This window comes from Anastrepha obliqua, chromosome 1, assembly GCF_027943255.1.
Source record: "Anastrepha obliqua isolate idAnaObli1 chromosome 1, idAnaObli1_1.0, whole genome shotgun sequence".
In the NCBI taxonomy this organism is placed as follows: Eukaryota; Metazoa; Arthropoda; class Insecta; order Diptera; family Tephritidae; genus Anastrepha; species Anastrepha obliqua.
Window position 1 is genome coordinate 79,437,763 of NC_072892.1, and position 17,124 is coordinate 79,454,886.

The following is a 17,124-nucleotide window of genomic DNA, read 5'->3' on the forward strand; positions in this document are numbered from 1 at the left end:
TCAAATCGCTATCGTTTCATCCTTGGTTTTGGTGCAAATTTTGATTTTACTGTTCTATCGTCTCAACGTACCCGTGAAATTCAAAACTGCGATATCTCTGACGATCAGTCCACTCAGCTCTAATTGTAGTCGACAAAGAACAAACGAAAGCGCTTGTCGATTTTTAAAGAACACAAATGTATTTTAAATTAATCCAAAGAATATTTTGTCGTAGTAAATATCTACGAATAAAATTCCTGTTCATGCACTAAGTGTATTCACAAACGGCAAATGTACTCGTGTGTACTTGCGTGTATGTAGATTAAACAAGGCTAAAACGTAATTCAAAAAGAAATTGTGATATTGTATTTAAGCAAAAAAAACCCTCGGCGAATCAATTTGTATAAAAATAAAGTAATATTAAGGTCAAATCTACTTGTAGATAACAAGTTATATTCTAAAACTACAATCATAATCATCAAACGAAAAAAACATAGAATAAGTGACCGGAAAGGAAACATTTCGGAACTACATAAGGTAAGCAGAAGTTTCTTCAAACAGATGTATGAACATTGACACACAAATTATTATTAATTGCTATCGCGGAGTCTTTGGGAGCACAATGAAACAATGGGCTCTGTATAATCTTAAAAAAAGCTACAAGGTCAAATTCATCACCGACAAGGCGAGAATGTGCCGCCTTTAAATAGGCACTTAGCCCAAAACATCGTCTGTCATGTAGCAAGCGGCTGAAAAACGAAATGCTGCTCCCACCAGTTAAATCTCAGATTGGCAGTTCCATCGTGTGGATAAGGACCTTCCAAAATCGTCATCTTTTTTATTGTATTTTTGCACACTTCAAATCTATGCCGAAATTAATATTAAGAGTGGTTATGCACCCTATCGGAAGATTCATAATTTTCGCAAATACCATCGTACGTCAGTCATAACAGAGACGTCAAACAGATAAGCAATAGAGAGCAGAAGGGTCAAAGTAAAAATTTTCATCTTTCAATTTTTTTTAGTAAAAAAGGTAATGAAAAAATTGGATGATTAATTTTGCGCCATTAGTTGTTTTACTAAAAAATTGCATAAAAATATGGTCTGTGTTTGAAAGTGGTTCTAATTTAGTTTAAAGTGTAATTTTTTATTACAATTTATTTTTTTGTTTGTTTGTTTTTAAATCCGTTCATTTGAGCATTTTCGAAGTAATGTTTTTTACTCCCAGGAAGTAAAAATTAGTTTGAGGAAAAATTTGAACATTGCTAAATCTAACTTTACCACTAATCTCGCGACGAGTGTAGTTTTTGTGACGTAAAGTAAAATTATAATAGCGAAATTATCACGTTCCCTCATTTTTTTATGGCTCGGCATATTTCTACTTTTTCCGCGACTTACCAATCGCATGTGAGAGATAATGACAAAAAAGAAATATATGAGCTAAATAGAAAAAAAAAGGTTTAAGCCTACTGAATTCAATTAAAGTTCAGCTGTGTCAAGCGTCAAGTGTCCCGATTTCAGTATCCAATTGTGTAAGCGCTAATAATACTGCATTCTGTTCGTTTCGACTTAGGTTTTCGAAATTGTAACAGGAGTTTTATTTGAGGATTTTGTGGCTACATCTTGCACCGGTATAATCTGCCCTACATTCGTATCGCAAAAAATGTTCAAATCACCCCAAAGAGTCACCTCTTCAAGATGTAATGGAGCCTCTATTGTCTTGTACGTGTTGTTCTCACTCTAAATATACCAACTTTGGTTATTCATACCAACTAAAACCAAAAATTGGCTTTGATGCAATGCGGACGAAGTCTTCTGTAATTCCGACGTAAAGATAGCGGCATAAATATGTATTTATGTATGTATAAGTATAGTATAAAAATAACAAATTTTGAAACAGAAATTTCAAAACCATTTGTTTACCTAGATATCTGGTAAGGCCTACATACTTATATATCCTTATCGAGATTTCGGTACATCTAAAATTTCGCATAAAATGGCCATAAGGACTTTTCATTAAAAAAGTCTTATTTAAACTTATTGACTCTGATACGACAATTGTTTCTGTGGATGTGTAACAATTTGGCTTCGTTGTATTTCAATTCGAAAACAACTTCGGCAATTTCACTTATGGAAAGAGCCAAAAATGCGCAGCGGCGGGAATTTCAAATAAGAACATTTGAATGATTTCCGAAAGTTGCTACAGTGTGTAAGTTTTGGAAGATAACGATGAAGTCTAAGGCTTGACTTAAATTGTGGATTATGCCTACCAGTGGTGGTAATTACGCTGTAATTTATAAATACATACATGGTAGGTATATAGATAGAACTGTCGGCCGGTCTTTGAACCAACTCACTTAGACCATTGCCGATCCATTGTGATACAACTGTAGCAGTTTATCTGCCACTCCTCGTTAAACCAATATATTTCAAGTGCAAACGCATTGATCTGGCTGGTTCTTATTTCCTAAAGTTCAGTATCATTCAAGAAAGATGACTGATAGAATCTAAACCTAGTGGTATGCCACGAACGACAGTGACAAAGAAGATGTCTGACCGACTCTTGCTCCTTCATACACGTCAGACTATCAACCCATCTCGTGCTGGCTGGAGTGCACCACGTAGTTTGTAGGTTGAGAGCGGTGTGCTTACGATCTCCAAACCAAGAGGAAGGCGAATGGTAGTGCCACCTCTCGTTAATTTGTCTGCCTTACAATTTCCTAAGATTTTATCGCCACTTCGCCATCAGAATTAATATACTTGTAGACTTCTCTAAAGATATTCACATTTCTCCTCATTGAGAGCTAGAATTTCAGGCTGGAGTTCACTTCAGTGATTAGAAAGACGAGCCGACACGTTTACTTTTGCCTTCTTAGAATAGACGCCAAAGCCAACTTTATCAGCAAGCTTTGAGCCATCAGGCAAGATCCGTAAGCATTGTCAAGCCACTCATGTCTAGCTGGAATTTAACTACTAACAAGATTAGTTGGACCCATACCGGGTGTTATGGCTAAGTGTGCAACACCTGAATCAGGCCATTGATTAGTTGGTGCAAGCCGAGCAGCTCTGTTACCTGCATTATGTTTACCATCCAATGGAGAGTGTAGTTCTAAGAGTGCGTCATGCACAAATATTATGAGTTTCAGAAACGTAAATGCATATGCAACTTTTTCTAATCCGAACTATCAAAAAACAAAACCAAAACGTATTAAATCACCATTGCAGCTCTTTTCCCAATATTTTGCTAAAAAAGTGAATTGATAAGTATTCACATACGCACTTAACAGCACGACAATGATTTTGATTTTGCAATATCCCCCACCTTATCTGCAGCCCACATTGTTTTTCATCGTCTCTACAGCTATTTGTCGCCTCTGTTAACCAAAGCCATCAATTATAAAAAAGAAATTAATTAAATCATAATAACTGCATTTTAATTAAAGTATTAATATAGTTCATAAATCTTTTTCGCTCAACCACAACGCCACCAACACCAGCACCAGCACCAGCGCCATGCAGAGCTGAGTCGTCGCCATGTCAAAGATACAAATTAGTTTATAATCACACAAATCGCTTGGCGCAAAAATTTAAATACTCAACGCGGGTCAATAATCAAACAAGTAGTTTCTCATATTTAAACACACTTGCACATCATACATACATACATACATACTTACATACTCGTGCTCAAGCTCATGTGAATTATTATCTGTAAAAAACGGCATAACAACAAAGAATGTGGCACGACTGCCAATAAAAACAACAACAGCTGAGTTGCACGTCAGCAACGATGAAAATGAAAATAATTTCCATATGCAAATAATTGATAGCTTCCAGAGAGCGAGTGCATGTTGGCCTGAGCATATGAAATAATTAGTGTAAGAGCGATTTATGTACATATGTGTGTATGTTAAACAGTAGCAATAGTGACGATGTCAGTAATGGCAGCCATGGCAGTAGCTGCAACAATCTCTACAGTACAACAGCAACAATAACAACAACAACAACAAAGCAACTGCAGCAGTGTTCGCAACAACGGCAAAACATCTTCATGCTTTGTCAACTGCAAATTATGGCAACTACAAGTGTGCACAAACACATTCACACGCACTCTCCCAACCCAGTTAGCGCGCTCATACTTCACGCCAAAGTGCAATAAATCATCTCACTCATATTTTTCGCATATTTTTATTTCCATTCGTTTATTGTAATCATTGTATTTTGTTGAATTTGCTGAGCGTCTATTTTTCCTTTGTTGTTATTGTTTTTTTTTACAAAAGCCAATTGAAATCGTTTCTGTGTCCAAGCAATTGATTGCGTGTAGTTATGTGCCTGTTTCTATACATATATTTGTGCATTATGCGTGAAATATCTGTATATGTCCATGAAAAAGAACGAAAATGCTGGAAAACATATTTATACGCATATACATAAATACATGTTCAAATGTGGGTGGAACAAAATGAGATGGTGTGGGGCTAAGTAATTGCATGTAGTACCAATTAAATAAAAATAATTTACGAACTTAAAAAACCTCACACATGTATGTGTATACAAAATACTTGTTTGTGATATTTAATTTAGTATAAATTTTGGTCGTGTCTGAATTAAAGTAGCGGGTTTTTGTAAAAGCTTCAGAAATTAATTAAAAGCATGATAATAAGAGTTTTCCAATAACAGCTGTTACAGGTGAATGGATTGCACTATCGAGAAATGATTAAGGATTTTTTATGGCCGGAATTGGTTGGTGTTGATCTGGACAACGTTTATTTTCAACAAGACGGCACTACGTGCCACACAAGCAACGAAACCAATGATCTTTTACGGGAAAAGTTTCCGGACCGTGTTATCTCTCGAAGAGGTGATCACAAATGGCCACCGAAATCTTGTGATTTAACATCTTGTGACTTTTTCTTTGGGGCCATGTGAAAGAGGAGGTCTACGCCAACAGCTCAGGATTCAAGACCTCAAAAGTGCATTTTGTGCAATTCGGTTAAGGAAAATTTCATGAAAAGGATATTGTCCTGTAAGCGTGATCGTGGTGGTCATTTGCCTGATGTTATATTGAACTATTAACGGCATACCTTCTTCTTAATAATGAAATAAACATCCGATCATTTATGAATGAATATCAAATATGACAAGCCTCCGAGTGTATTTCTGCCATGAAAAAGCTGCTCATAAAAATATCTGCCGTTCGGACTCGGCTTGAAACTGTAGGTGCCTCCATTTGTGGAACAACATCAAGACACACACCACAAATAGGAGGAGGAGCTCGGCTAATCACCCAAACAGGGTGTACGGGCCAATTATATATACATACATATATATATATTTATATATACTATATATAATATATAATTATATTACTATTTTGACGCCGACTAGATTATAAGGTTGTAAATTATTCCCCAACGGTGATAGCGCTTGTAATAAAAAAATTAATGTATTACATAACAATATATGGTGTAAAATTTATATACTGAGCACATTTCCATAAACGCGCCAAAAATTAATGATATGCCTCTGGAAAATTTATTAAAACTGAGATGTGTTATTACCTAAAGAACAACAAAGCCGCTGGCGCCGACGGACTACCGGCTGAGCTATTCAAACATGGCGACGAGGAGCTGGCAAGGTGCATGCATCATTGCCGATTGGAATTTAAGTGGCCTCTGCCCAATCCACAAGAAGGGTGATCCTGCAATCTGTGCCAATTATCACGGGATTAGTCTTCTAAATATCGCCTATGAGGCTCTAGCGAGCTTATTGTGTGAAAGACTGAAGCCTACCATCAACCAAATGATTGTACCTTATTAGTGTGGCTTTAGACTCAATTTCAACTTACGCAGTGTGCATGCCAAAAATGCCCAAAATATATAGAGAACATTTAGAAGATTATGCGATCGCCTTCTGTATATATATGTATATATGTAGTAGGCCGGGTCGATTTGTGGGGAGGCAAAAAAATCGCCCATTGCTCTGTGAAAATCATATTCTAGGGGGTTACCGTACACTTTTCCCAATCCATTTTTCCCAAAAGTCATTATTCCCAAAACTTTTGTTCCCAATAAAATAACTCCCAAACCAATTTTCCCAAAACCATTTTTCCCAATTCAATTAAAATCCTATTTTTCCCAAACTTGTTTTTTTTTTGCGTAGAACTCCTTTTCGCGTGGGCGGCCTTCGGCCGCGCTTCAAAAAAATAACCCTCATCAGTCCGACTCCGGCTACGCAATCCACCGTATTTTTGCGTAGAACTCCTTTTCGCGTGGGCGGCCTTCGGCCGCGCTTCCAAAAAATAACCCTCATCAGTCCAACTCCGGCTACGCAATCCACCGTATTTTTGCGTAGAACTCCTCTAAAGAATTTATTTTATTGGGAACAAAAGTTTTGGGAAAAATGACTTTTGGGAAAAAAGTTTTGGGAAAAACAGTTTGGATGAAAAAATTTGGGAACATTTGCCTTTGGGAAAAGTAAGCATTGGGAAAAAAGTTTTGGGAAAAATGGATTGGGAAAACTGGTCGGCAACAATTCTAGGGATCAAAATAAGAAACTTTGCCGAAGGAACCATACCTCTAAAACGAGTTCTGATGTCCCGGTGCGATTTTGCCTGATTATGAGACTGAAATGAAACACCTGCGTGATAAAGGTGCAATTAGCGCTGTAATCAAAGTGAGGGCCAATTTACATCTTCATATTTTTTGATTGACAAACCAAATGGTGGAAAGCGGTTTATTTTAAATTTGAAAAAACTTAATGATTTCATGGTTGCTCCTCATTTTAAGCTCGAAGATTGGAAGACAGTAACTCAGATAGCTTCAAAAAATGCGTTTTCAGTTGATCTTAAGGATGCACATTTTTTGATACCGATTCACAGGAATTTCAAGAAATTTCTGAGATTTTCATTCAGAGAAGAGTTGTATGAATTCAATTGCTTACCGTTTGCGTTATCGGCAGCTTCGTACATATTTACTAGAGTAATGAAACCAGTCATCAAAGAACTAAGATCGCGAGGGTGGCATTCGGTTATATATCTTGATGATATATGAGACTCGGTTTCAATTTGCAAAAGTAACATTGCGTAGACTACGTCTCTTTTGCAAAGTTTGGGTTTTAATAATAAGGGGAAAAAATCTCAGTTAGAGCCCTCTCGCATATGTAAATTTTTAGGATTTATAGTCGATACGAAATGTTTTTGTATGAAGCTTCCGGAGGTAAAGATTGTAGTTTTAGCGCAATTAATATGGCTTCTTGTGGCAGCTTGCTCTGCTGTGCAATATGGTATGGTTTACACGAAGCAGTTAGAGAGGCAAAAGGTTTTAGCTCTTAGAAAGAATAACGCAAACTATGAGTAGAAGGTTCATATTGATGTGTGCATTCATGAAGATCTTGATTGGTGGATTAATAATATCAATCGAGCAAATAATCCTATAAGAGAGGAAAAATATGTTTTAGAAATTTTCTCTGATGCTTCGCTTTCTGGCTGGAGAATTTCATGTGGGGGTAATTATTCCCATGGCTGGTGGAGCGTTGAAGAGAAGCAAGATCGCATCAAGCTGCCTGAACTCGAAGCTTCCTTTTATGGGTTAAAATGTTTTGCATCTGCAGAAATATTGCTAAGAATAGACAACTCTACAGCGAATAGCTATATTAACAAAATGGGTAGCATTCGGTACCAAAAACTAACAAAGTTTAGTAGAAAAATCTGGCAGTGGTGTCAAGACCGGATCATCAAATCATCAAGAAATGTTGAAGCTGATAGGGAGTCGCGTATAATATCAGAAGAAACAGAATGGGAACTGGCAGACTATGCTTTCAAAGAAATTGTTCTGTGTTTTGTTAAACCTCACATTGATTTGTTTGCCACAAATATTAATAAAAAGTGTCAAATTAAAAAGTGTCAGATTATACCGTAGATAAATAAAAATGGCAATAACAATAATATCAACACTTGAACTTACGACCAATGTTCTCATACGCAATTGACGCTATTAAATGAAATGAATACTTTATCTATTTAATGTGAGAAATATTCTGTTTTCAAAGCTAGAAAGTAGTTCTATTGAATTATTGTGCAATGGGCTCCACTTCGCGATGGTCACGCGCATTACAGCGGTAGACTTTTCTAAAGGCTTTTACGGTAATTGGAGCATTTTTTACTATGCATCTCATTTTACGTATCTTAGAAAGTTTTTTACATGTCTGTTGTTGTTATTGTTGTCACATTGCCGCTGTCTGCTGTTTACATCTATAGTTATTGCGATGGTTGACGTCGGCAACTACACTACCGCTGGTGCTGCTCTCTTGTTGCACTGCGAACCGTTGCTTTACGGAGGTAAGCTCACCCCAGCTGACTATTCGTATCTACATAGTGCCCGTAAACTGGCTGGCTGCTTGTCACTGACTATGTGTTTGACTACCTCAATGACTGACTCAGCGAGCGCGTTCATAAATTCTATGAATAAATTTCCATACTGAATTTTTTTCCCCTCGTTATTCTATTTTCTACTCTGCAGCCGGCATCGGCATCGGCAGCGGCCCCGAAACAGGCACAACAACCAAGATCCGCTCATTGGCAAGTCGGGCTTCTCTCTATTCTTCTTTCAACTGTGCGTTGTTTCAATTTAATATACAATCTAACAAAGGTGCGAGTACTTGCATACATACACTACATTCATACATATATGTAGATATGTAGGCATGTAGATATTATATCACCTACATGTCACATTTACTTACATGCATACATCGCATAGACAATGTACGTACGTACCCGTGTACATATCCAACAACTGTTAACTCAGCCATTCAAGAGCACCTATGATGGAACAAAATCTAAATGGAAAATCCAAAGTTTCAAAGTGAAGTACTTCCTTTTATGGGGGATTTGGCAGGTGGGAAAATGTTTGCAAGTGTTGGAAGCGACATTTTGACTATCTGACTGACACTTTTCTTGCATATAGTTTGCACTTGCAACAGCGAAGAGCTTTGCAGGTTCATTTCGCCTACATAATCGCCCGCCAGCCGGTCTGTCCAGACGCCAACCTCCCCGTCATCAGGGATATCAGAGACTTGTAAGTGAATGTGCCCTCACTGGATTTCAATTTCAATTTTCCATGTTACGCATCGTAATAGCGTTGTAGTTGTTATTTTGTATGCGTTTTTTCTTGTTGTCTACACACACTTTGCGAAGCTCGTATGGAGTAACACGACTGACATGGCAAATGCAACACACCTTTTGTTGCATAACAGGGTGCAACAACTCTTGTTGGCTTGTTTTTACCCGATGTTATCACACTTATAAGAAACATAAGAATCCATACATACATACAAACGTACAAATGTGCTTGTGTGCATGTACATAAATACACATATGTATGCATGTGCACAAGCATGTTGGAATACGTAGTTCTTGAATGATCACGAGATTGCAAATAAAACTTTTCGAAAAACTTTACTTACACACTTACATATGTTAAACTAGTCTACAGACTCAGTATTCGGTAATCACTTCTAACTTTTGCTCTTTTCCAAATAAATCGCCCAAAATAAATACGAACCTTCTAGTGCGTATGCACTTCGATGTGCACCAGAACTTTAGTGGAATATTCTAAATTGCACATACATGCATACATACACATATTTGCCGTTGCACTTTATCATGTATAAAAAATCTTTCTACTCAGCAAATCCAAAACAAATTCATGTGTATGTATAGATATTTCGTCGACGCAAATGAATTTGTTTCTGTCACCTGCTAGGTCTGATAACGAACAAACAAACAAACAAACACACAAACGAGTTACGAGTTACGACTGCGGCGACAACAGCAGCAAAAAACAATAATCACACTAATTGCAGCAACACGATCTTTACAAAATGCAGATGACAGTTCTCAAATCCACTACTCATTGCGTATTTAGTACAATAAAATATTATTGTTGTTGTTGTTTTTGCTGTTGTAAATGTTGTCAGATAGGAATAAACAATAACAGCAACAACAATTAAACGGACAATTGGAATTCTGTTTGTCATGTCATCGCTTTGAATCAATTGCACAGTTTGTTGCTGTTGTTAGCAAGTGCCTATGCTCGTACTTGTGCATACGTATCAACTCACACATCCATACATACTTTAAAGTTCAAATGTATTGATACTCGATTGAGCAATTGAATGCTTTGAAAAAATTGCTCTGGTGGTTTGGTGAGCAGGTTTTGTTGATTTATAAGGCAACCGATTAATTAATGAAAGAGATAAAGTTAAACTTTGTATTAATCATGCGATATAGTTTCATCTAAAAAATTGGCCATTTTAATTATAATTAAAAATCAACTCCTACTAATAGCCTTAATTTATAAAACGACCAAAGCTATGTGGTGTTCAGTGGCTGCTTTCCCAGTTTGCAATTTGCATAAGATGTCGCGTCGGGACAGCTGGCCATTGACAAAAACGGAAGGCTGGTACGTGTATGGCACTGCTATGTTATTGTAATTGATGTGAATTTAATTTATGACTTTAAATTTAGAAACTATCTCACGCTCATTTACTTTTTCCTATGCGTCACAAATGAAGGAATAAACAAATAAGAAAAAAAATGGATATGTAGTAGGCTCTCAGCGTAGTATATCAAACTTACGTAGAATTGTGTGCAGGAGAGCATATCCTTAGTTAGGTTTTTTTATTTATTTCGGTGAATGACGATGTATCTGTTAGAATCAATATTTTATTGACATCCAAAAGCATTGAAAAAATATTGAAAAAATTAAAATTCAAACAAATAATTGCGATAAATTTCAATCCAAATAGTTAATTTTCAAATTAAAACTATTGCTCGCAAAACTTCGGTTATATGCGCCTTTTGCTTAAAAGCGTTGCATTCTGCTATCAATATTTACACAAGGTGGCGGAAAATTAATCGCTCAATTTTTTTTTTAATAATTTTTTACTAAATACAAAAAATATTTTGGGTGACGGAAATCTTTATTTTGACCTTTACGTGCTCCATTCTTAATATGTTTTGTAATGCAGCTGTCTCGTTGGCAATTGTCGTTGCCACCTTACATTACCCCAAAAAAATCTTACTTATTTTAACAAAACATGTTCGTTCTTAAGGGGTTACATGGATTTAGTCGGATAAAAAAAGGCCTATTTTCAATATTTTTTTGTCTATGTAAAAAATTATTTATTTAATTCAAGCTTTTTTCTGTCTTATAGATACATATTTAAAGAATAATTTCTGAAATTTTCAAAAAACAAAAAATTAAAACTCCTCTATTGTGACGTCATATCCGTCCGCGTTGTCAGCATAACTCCTGACAGGCTCATCAAAAATGAAAAAAACAAAAATAAGTGCTTTAGTTAAGACCATAAACTCGAGCTTGAACGAAGGAAAGAAAAAAAAGTAAAAATTGGAATTTTGGCTGGCATTTTTGCAAAAAAATGAAAATTTCGGTCAAATTTGCTTGACATTTTTTTTTTTTTTTTAATAGTTGTAATTGAAAAAAAAAAACAAAATCCTTCGTTCAAGCACGAATAAATTGTATTTCGAACGCCTGTGTAAAATTTCATCAAGATCGGTTGAACAGTTTTCGAGAACATTTGACAACCAACTTTGAAAACACGGTTCCGAGAAAAACGCGTTTAAAGTTTTGAGTAACAATAAAAGTGGCTTGGAGCGCATACATTCCAAAGGCTGTATCTCCGAATTCATTATTCGGATCGATTTGAAAATTTAGGATAATATTTCTGAGATGTTGTAGAAATTAATAAGCCAAAAAAAAATAAATCGATTTTTTTAACCAACGAAACCCATGTAACCCCTTAAGTAAAGCTATTTGTAAGCAGCTTAAAGTAATTTTCTTAAATACATAGTTCCTCATAAAGCTTTAAGTTAACCAACCTATGGAAAAATTATCTGTAAGTATAGTCTGTCTATAAGTAGCGTGAACAGCAAAATTCAAACTTAGAGATCCATTATACAAAATATTTCAGCGCTGCTAAATCGTCGTATCATTTTCCCAATAGGCGTTGTGCAATTTGCTAGTTTCGTGAGAAATTTCAAAAGAGTACTTTGTTTTTTACAAAATGAGTTCCGCGTAACGATTTGAAGCAGTGTTCCTATGCACACACTCTAAAGCTAAAAAAAATGACCTCTCCAATGTAAGCTCAAAAGGTCATAGGTTTGTTTGTGACAAAGCCAACTCATCGTTGCGTGCAGCTGAAGCAGTTTTATGGAAAAGGTTAATGTATCCAAAGACACCATTCGAGGGCATCTATATTATGTACGTGCAGAAGACCTCAAATTCAGGACCACATTGAAAAAAAGGCTGGAATGGCCTAAGGCGAGTTCAGGACGGAATTGGGCAAACTTGGATTAACGAATGAATCTTCCTTTTGGACGAATTGTTGTAAACGTGGGCTCTGATGTACTGCTGATAATTGAAAACTTCATCGCACTGTTTATCGTCCAGTGTAGGTTCATGTTTGGGGCTGCTTCTTTGCAAACGGATTGGGTCGTTTATTTGAGTTTACCGCCAACTTAAATGCAGTTTTGATAAATAAAGTTTACCAAAAGCATTATTACCGTCAGCTGCGCACACATGTTTGGAAGAACTAGCCGACCTTGGATTTTACAAGAAGGCAACGATCCCACACATCGAAGCCGAAGGTGTATATAGTGGATCTCCTTCTTAAATTTTTTATGTACGTTTTCCTCAATGGCCAATTAATTGTTTGTAGCTCATTCTCAGCTTCTAAACATTCTCCGGTTTGACGCGTGTATTTAGTTGTGAAATATTTGGTTAAATGAGAGGACACAATTTCTTTAAAAGTAAAACAAAAAGTTTTCCCCCAGCTCAGAAAACCTCAAAGTCTGTAGTGTTCTTAATGAATCAACGTATTTGGTGTTTATTGAAAATGAATGTCCTTTGCACTGACAATAAAAAAATGTTTCCATTTTGATTACTCAGTCTACTTGTATGAAGTAAGAATGCTTAGAAATTCCACTATTTCTGCAGAAACTAAATTATTCTGAATTCGTCACAACGTTGGACTAAAAAAATTGGCCTAAATACATATATTAGAATAGTTGGTCCATCAAAGTTAAACCAAATTTAACAAATAATTTAAACATTTTCTGAAAAGTCTTGACAGAATAGAGATAATGTGTTTCTAACTACGTAATTCATTTTATTATAACAAAGTCCAAGTTTCAAGTGACTGCGAGATTGGAGAAAAAGCCTAGCACCGTCAACAAAAAAAAAATTTTTAAATCAGCGGTACATGATTTTTTAATTTTTTTTTTTTTTGGTGACGGTGCTAGGCTTTTTCTCTATATAAAAAAATCGAGAATGTAGTTTGTATGGGAGAAAAGGTATGACCCCCAGTGAAAACTAATTGTCAGAAATCAACAGCATTTTGTAGTCACTTGAAACTTGGATTGTGTTGCACTAAAATTTTATGGACTATAAAACTATATACGCAAAAAAATGCTGCCTGAAAAGTTTAAAATTTTTATGAGATTTTCAAAAATATTGTATGAAGTTTAAAGTCTTGCGATACGTGGTTTTTGTTGTAGTATGAATTATCATCATTATCATTGTTGGCTGGACAACCATGGTCGGGTCTTCGCCTGCTGTAGCATATGCCGCCAATTGTCTCGGTTTCGTGCGTCTTCTTCTACACCGTCTATCCATCTAAGCGCATATCGCGCCAAAAAATTTTAGCAGAATTCTCCACTCGAAAATCAGCAGTTTCTGTTTATCTGCATCTTCGAGTGAGCACGGTTCACTACCGTACAGCAAGATGGAGGTTATAATTGAGCGATACAGTGAAATCTTTGTTTTTCTGTCTAGGAGGCGATTCTTTAGGTGTTGACACAGCGAAAAATAGCAGCGGTTGGCCATAAGGACTCGGGGGTCGATATCTGCAGAAATTTTGTTGTCATGATTAATGATTAGCCCAAGGTATTTAAATTCCTTCACTACTTCGAAACCATAGTCACCGATTTTTAGTATTTGACCCCCATTGTGTCTGACAGAGTCCGATTTAGTTGAAACTAGCGCTTTAATTGTGGCTTCATTTATTTCTAAACCAATACATTTTGCTGCTCTCTTAATACTTTCGAAGGATTCTTTCAAACTCGGCAGCGAGGATGCGATTATGTCTATGTCGTTCGCGTAAGCCAGCAATTGAAACGATTTAAACAAAATAGTTCATAGTAGTATGAACCATATTTTTATAAAAAATAGGGGTGAACTTATAATTTTTCAACAGCGTTTATATGAAATACGAATTAATAGTCATCACCATCAATTCCTAGAGTTCCAAGTTAGAACAGAGGGCGAATTAATAGTAGTTATGACAATTACATACTTTGTTAGGTTTTCAAAAACTTTTCATGCATGTTAATATTCTTGGTAATGGATGAATTTACAGTTTTACATCTCCTCCAAAAAGTGTTAAATCCTCTGCTGCTGAGACGAATGCCTACGACAGGATACCCACGGGGGGAATCAATATTAGGAACTTATCTGTGCCTATCGAGGAAGAAACTTTTTCTTTCATCTGATGTTTTATGTCGGCGATTGATGTCGAACTCGACGTCTACCGAATTATTGTGGGGCACAAACCCACTCGACTAACGCGGCCGCATATTTGAGCGATGGACATATGTATGTGCATAAACACATACCTATGTATATACTTATATGTAAGTGATGCAACAAGAGCATAAAGCTGTGATTCATCAATCAACATATCACTTACCCCCAAACACACAAACATATCTACATATATAAGTACATACATACATACATACATACAAATGTGCATGCATGCATATCTAGATGGCGTGTCGCAATTTTTTTAGTATCTAAACAATTTGCACAAACAAAGCCAATTTGAATATTTGATCGATTGTTTCGTACTCAGTTACCAATAGGTTTTGATATGGGAGTAGTTAGGTTGTTTATCGGATTTACATTTTTATGTTTTTATTTGTGTACGCTTTTACCGCCAATTGAACCAGTCACCGATGCAATCGCTGACGGTTGTCGAATTGGTGTGGCTGGTGTTTATGCAAACGATTTTCACCTCACCTGCTTAACAACCTTTATCAATATTATTTCAATGCTGTATCTTTGTGGCCCTGCTATGAGTAAAGTTATGTATGTATGTCATCTACTTGCCACACTCCGCCTGTTTCCCATACCCCGTCGACGGCGTGTTATTAGCCCCCTACAAGATCCTTCCGTGAGAGCGCCAGTCAGTGAAGCAGCGAGGCAGCCGGCAAGCATCAGAATATGCTTTCGTGTGAACACCATAAATATGGCTTGTGTGCGTTTCAGGAATTTTCGAACCGAATTTGCACTTCGAACCACATACACTCATTTGAGACAATTTCCTCCCAATTCGAACGGAAAATGCACGCGCACAAATGCTACGCGACGAAAGAATCACAATAACGGCAAAGCGTCAGGACCGCAGCGCCAGAGTGCCACAGTGCAAATATCGAGACATTACAATAGAATATAGAAAAACAAAATATAAATACATAGTAACAAACAACTAACCACATTGACAACGACACCAACACCAACAAAAAACAAAATAAAACTAAAACTAAAGTGAACTAAAAGTTAAATACACAGAGGCAAAACATTAACTGTAACTGAAAATGGAACTGAAAGCTGAGGTCTGAGGTCTGAAGTCTGAAACGCGGTCGTGAGTTGCGTGTTATCATGCAATGTTAATGTATGCCAATAAAAAAGGAATAAATTTTCATATAATAACGTACAAAAAATAACGAACAAGAATGGTAGAGCAGCTAACAACTTAGTTACTATTGAATATTGAACCGTGTAGTAAATAATAAACAATTTATATTTTGTTAAATTTTACCATAAAAACCAAACGTATGGGCAATCTTTTTTTAACCTTTTTATCGCAATTCAGTCAACTTCTGTTTTCTGTTTAGAAATCATTAACGCATTTTCCGCTAACAACTGCACACCACCCAACAATTGCCTCCCAATGTCAGTTTTTATCATATGTTTTATTTATAGTATTTCTGCATGTATGAGTGTGTGTGCACTGGCTGCCTTCTTTTGCCATTGTTCGTGTGCTAAAGGGATATTTGTTTGCTGTAGGGATTTGCAGCAGCTTAAAAGTGCACATTCTCGGCTGATTGGTTAATGTGTGGGACTGTGCGGTTCTCCTCGCCCTGCGTGCACTTTGTCAACAACATACGTGGTTATGCACGAGTATGTAAAGTATTGCGGCTACGAGGCAACCAGTGGAAGTGCAGTGCATACGTGGTGAACACAGTTGGTGCCGAAGCAGCACTTTGTTTGCTGAGCTCAGAAGACAACGCTCGTTAAAATCGGCCAAATAATTCGCACCTTCTATATACATAAATACATATGTATGTGTGCAAGGGAGATATTTCTCAGATTTCGCACTTGCGCAACATATTTTTGTATAATTGCGTCACTGTAAGAACTAGTGAGCGGACAATATAAGAGATAAAGTAGTTGTGAGGTGGCTCAAGTTGACTGAATATAGTCGAATTGTGCATGAGACAACAAATATTTTTATTTCTATATTATATAACATACTTCTATATATTTATTTGACTATTTTTTTCTACGCACAACCACTTTCTCGCAAATGATTATCTGCTTGTAAGCTGCATTCATATTACATAGTAAAAAAAAGTGTATTTAACTGTATTAAGTTGCTTTTTATATAATTATTTAATTGAATCAGAGAAATATCTACAACTCGTACGATGGATAGATAAATTTGTAATAGAAAACAAAATAAGTTTATTAGGTGCCTTCGAATAGATGAAGCCACTGGCATAAATAAACATATGTTGGCAGCACTGGAAAACAGCTGCTAAAATTACATTTGTCTGGAAGCACTTAATCAGTATTAGTAAGACTGCGTTCATACAGAAACTCTGGTTGATTCAACTCGATGCTCGTGATGCGAATGCTCTGTCAACACCTTTTGTGTTCTCGTTATTCTCAATAATATTGTTGACTGTAAACTAACAACTAACGATTGCAAGGTGTGTGAGCACGACGGGAGCAGCAAAAGAGAATACGCAAAGTTGAAGCAACCAAATTCTGCCCGTAT

General features: G+C 36.4%; 1 protein-coding gene across 1 annotated transcript in view; it reads left to right on the top strand.

Moving 5' to 3' along the window:
• Positions 1-482: 482 nt before the first annotated feature.
• Positions 483-17,124, top strand: part of LOC129253416 (homeotic protein antennapedia) — a 106,211-nt gene continuing 89,569 nt past the window's right edge. The window contains exon 1 of the mRNA XM_054891781.1: positions 483-516. The gene's annotated coding sequence lies outside the window, so the exon portion shown is untranslated. The remainder of the gene's footprint in view (positions 517-17,124) is intronic.